This window comes from Babylonia areolata, chromosome 13, assembly GCF_041734735.1.
Source record: "Babylonia areolata isolate BAREFJ2019XMU chromosome 13, ASM4173473v1, whole genome shotgun sequence".
In the NCBI taxonomy this organism is placed as follows: Eukaryota; Metazoa; Mollusca; class Gastropoda; order Neogastropoda; family Buccinidae; genus Babylonia; species Babylonia areolata.
Window position 1 is genome coordinate 2,041,663 of NC_134888.1, and position 4,893 is coordinate 2,046,555.

Consider the following 4,893-nt stretch of genomic DNA (forward strand, 5'->3'; position numbering starts at 1 on the left):
CGTGTGATCTCTTCCCTTGTTGCAGCTCGCCATAGAAGAGCCTTTTGGGCAGCCGATGGTCTGGCATGCGCACCACGTGTCCAGCCCAGCGAAGCTGGGACTGCATCAGGATGGTGAAGATGCTGGGAAGGGTGGCTTTTGCGAGCACCTCTGTGTCTGGGGTCCTGTCTTGCCACTTGATGTTCAGTAGCTTCCTGAGGCATGTTGTGTGGAAGTGGTTCAGCTTCTTGGCATGTCGTTGGTACACTGTCCAAGTTTCGCAGCCGTACAGTAGTGTGGGGAGAACTACTGCTCTGTAGACCTTTAGCTTGGTCTCAAGACTAATGCCTCTTCTGTTCCAGACATTTGCATTGAGTCTACCAAAAGTTGCACTTGCTCTTGCAATCCTGACATTCACTTCATCGTCGATGGTCGCATTTCGTGACAGTGTGCTGCCAAGGTATGTGAACCGCTCCACCGCACTGAGTCTATGACCGTTGACTGTGATGTTGGGCTCAACGTAGGGTTTCCCTGGGGCTGGCTGATGGAGAACTTCAGTTTTCCTCGTGCTGATGGTAAGGCCGAAGTTACTGCTGGCAGTGGCAAACTTGTCGACGCTGAGTTGCATGTCAGCTTCAGATCCAGCGTTGAGGGCACAGTCATCAGCAAACAAAAAGTCTCTGATGATGTCTGTCATGACCTTCGTTTTTGCTTGAAGCCTCCTGAGGTTAAACAGCTTGCCATCTGTTCGGTACTTTAGGCCGATTCCAACATCGCCATCTCTGAAGGCATCAGTAAGCATTGCAGAGAACATGAGGCTGAACAGCGTTGGAGCCAGGACGCAGCCTTGCTTGACACCATTTGTGACAGCAAAAGGAGCAGATGTTTCGCCATTGTCCTGGACTCGAGCCTGCATGCCTTCATGGAATTGGCTGACCAAGGAAATAAATTTCCGAGGGCATCCGTACTTGGCCATGATCTTCCACAGTCCCTCTCTACTCACAGTGTCAAAGGCCTTAGTGAGGTCGACATAGGTGGAGAACAGATCAGCATTTTGCTCCTGACATTTCTCTTGCAGCTGCCTTGCAGCAAACACCATGTCGGTGGTTCCGCGCTCTTTCCGGAATCCACATTGGCTCTCAGGCAAATGACCTTGGTCAAGGTGTGCTGTGAGGCGGTTTAGTAGGATCCTGGCAAGTATCTTGCCTGCGATGGAGAGCAAGGAAATGCCCCGATGGTTATCACAGGCTTGCCGGTTCCCCTTTCGTTTGTACAAGTGAATGATAGATGCATCTTTGAAATCCTGGGGGATCGTCTCTTCTTTCCACATGAGTGAGTACAGCTGATGAAGCTTCTCAGTCAGCACAGTGCCTCCATCCTTGTAGACCTCTGCTGGTATGGAGTCTGAGCCAGGTGCTTTGCCACTGGATAGCAGACGGATTGCTTTCTGGGTCTCAAGAAGTGTTGGCGGATCGTCCAGTGCTTCGTTGGTGGGGACTTGTGGGAGACGGTCTATGGCTTCATCATTTATGGAGGAAGGGCGATTTAAGACACTGTTGAAGTGCTCAGCCCATCGTTCGAGAATGTTCTCCTTCTCGGTGATCAAGGTATTCCCATCTGCACTGAGGAGGGGGGATGATCCTGAGGATGTGGGGCCGTAGACTTCTTTTAAGGCATCATAGAACCTCTTCATATCGTGCCTGTCAGCATATCCCTGGATCTCATCAGCTTTGTCACTCAGCCACTTATCCTGCATCTGGCGTAACTTTTGCTGAACAGTCCTGCGGATGGCATTGTACGCATCCTTTTTTGATGTGGACTTTGGGTTGCTCAGGTGGGCTTGATGCAGACGGCGTTTCTCATCCAGAAGCTGCTTGATTTCATCACAGTTTTCATCAAACCAGTCTTTGTGCTTTCTGGTCATGGGTCCCAGGGTCTCTGAAGCTGTACTATAGATCAGCTCACGCAGGGTCCTCCAGTCAGACTCCACATTCTGGTTGTTCAGAGAGGCGGATTCCAGACGATCTTCCAGCAGCTCCACAAAGGACTGTTTGATGGTGATGTTTTTCAGCTTAGCGATGTTGAGCCGTTTTGGAGCCTTCTGGCCTTGGGGGCGTCTCTTGGGCTGGATTCGAATATTCAGCTTCGAGACTACAAGGCGATGGTCTGTCCAACACTCGGCGCCGCACATGGTCTTTGTTACACGTACATCTTGCCTATCCCTTTTCCTGACGATGACATAATCGATGAGATGCCAATGCTTTGAGCGAGGGTGCATCCATGACGTCCTGTTACGGGTAGGGAGGCAGAAAACTGTGTTGGTTATCAGCAGTTCGTGCTCTGCACATGTCTGAAGCAAAAGCAATCCATTTGGGTTGCAGTGGCCCACACCGTGCCTTCCAATCACTCCATCCCAGGAGATGTAGTCAGAGCCAACTCTAGCATTGAAGTCCCCAAGAATGATGAGCTTGTCTGCTTTAGGGATGGCAGCAATGACAGAGTGAAGGTCCTCGTAGAACTTCTCCTTCACTTCATCCGGGTTGGTCATGGTTGGGGCGTAGGCACTGACAATGGTGAGGTGCTTCTGGCCAGATGCCAGTGGGAGTTTCATGGTCATAAGCCTATCGTTGACTCCCTTTGGGATTCCAGCTAGCTTGCTGACAAGTGCTGTTTTTACTGCAAAACCAACGCCAGCCTCACGTCGCTCTTTGCTTCCTCGTCCACTCCAGAAGAAGGTGTAACCAGATCCCCGTTCACAGAGCTCGCCTTCGCCTGCAAGCCGAGTCTCACTCAAGGCTGCGATGTCGATGTTGTATCTGGCGAGTTCGGATGCAACTAGTGCTGTTCTCCTTTGGGGTCTGTCCGCGTTATCTCTGTCCAGGAGAGTCCTTATGTTCCAAGCACCAATGGTGAGAGGAACGATCCTTGTTTTTTTCTTTTCTTTCTCTTTGTTTCGACCGCTGATGTAGGGTCCCCGCCAGCCGCGGTATGCTGGCCAGGGTGATATGGAGCAGGCAATTTTTAGGGCACCTTTTCTAGCCCCTTCCTCATGCCAGGGAGGTGAGCAGTGCATTCCTAAAGAGGGCTGCTCAGACGCTCAGACGGCTGCCGAGCTCCATCGCTGCTCCTGTCGACGAAGAACGACCCTATGGCCTGAGCCGCCTGCGTGCAGGTCTGCGGCTGCGACTGCCAGTGTACCCACACCTGTCGTTTCGTCGCTCGCCTGTCGCCACAGGACTTGGGGGTGATGAAATGATGAAGGATGAAAGGTCATTTAGGATGACTGATGACTTGCGCGATGAGTTTGTTTAAAGTGAAGAGGAGTTGCGCAACGTCGACCTCACTCTCTCGTCCAGGTCCACCAATTTCCAGTGGCAAGACTAAGTCGAGACGACTGGAGGATGAGCACGGATGCAGTGGATGACCAGGTCAGGTCATTAGATCTGCTACTGGTAACCTGTAATCCAGTACAACCTGTTCAGGGTCGGGTTGCCGACGACTAAACCGGCACTCCCACCACTCCCTTCTGGGACTGGTGAGGCGGGTGGCTAGACACCCTTATGGAGATCCATAAAAGGGCGTCGGCTCAGGAGAGCCACCGACGGCCATCTAGCTCCACCGTGCTGTGTGCATGCCACACGCAGTTGGCCCCCGGGGTGTGTCTACTCATGCATGCGAAGTCTGGATCCGGCAGAATCTGCGGAAGAAACCTATCGGTTCAACGGAGAGGAAGGCGGTTACAGCAACGCACTGTGGAGTGCAGAGAGCAAGATGAGACACCGAAAGGATATCTTGGTCATCCACTGCATCCGTGCTCATCCTCCAGTCGTTCGTACGTACACAGTAGAAGGAATACGGCCATTTAGGTTTCTTTTTTATCATCATCTTTTGTAAAAATTACCATGACAAGGTATGTGATTCTAACTGCTTGTTTATATATATATATATATATATTTGTGTGTGTGTGTGTGTGTGTGTGTATATTTTTACGAGTGTGTGTGTGAATGCATATGTATGTTTTCCTTTGCTTATTTGTGTATGTTGTGTGTGTGTGTATGTCTGTGTCTGTATATTTTTACGTGTGTGTGTGTGTGAGTGTGTATGTATATGTTCCTCTGCTTATTTGTGCATGTGTGTGCCTATGTTTATCTGTTATTTGTGTGTATGTGCGAAAATGTTTGTCTACGTTTGGTTGTTACTTGTGTATGTATGTGTGTGCTTATTGATATGTGTTATTTAGACACATGCGTATCGTGTTAGGATGGCGAGGGACGGTACACACACAAACGGACTACCGGGTCAAGGCAGACCATACAGAGCCAACATTATTATAAAAACAACAACTACAACAAACAACGAAATAAAGTTTGATGGCGTGAAGTCTCCGCGCGCGCGTGTGTGTGTCTGTGTTTTATGTGAAGTTGGTTTGTCCTATTCTTCCACAAAGCTTGTGTTGACTTTTTGGTTCTTTATTTGATTTTTGTCGTCTTCAAACAGTAATTTATCTCTGCACGTCTCTCTCTCTCCCTTATTTTTTTTAATTTTTTTTTTAATTTTTTTTTTATAATCTTCATCATGTCTTATTATTAGACAAACACACGGAGAATTGGACAAGGGACAGCACTCCTGTCTGTGCTGGACAATATATGTAAAACTGAATCGTCTCCCTTGGTACAGCCTTTCCTTCACAGCAGCGAAAAGAGGCATTAAGCTATTTACACTGTGTTTTTTAAAAATTAATTTTTCAAAAATCTTTCTCCTCCTTCCCCTTGTCCTTCTTATTTGGAGACACAGACAGATACACAGACATGCACACGCACGCACGCATGCACACACAGACACACACGTGTTCGCTGAGGCAGGCCTTCGCTATATTGTCGGCCAGCGTCGGTGGTCGCCAGGAGGCCACACACA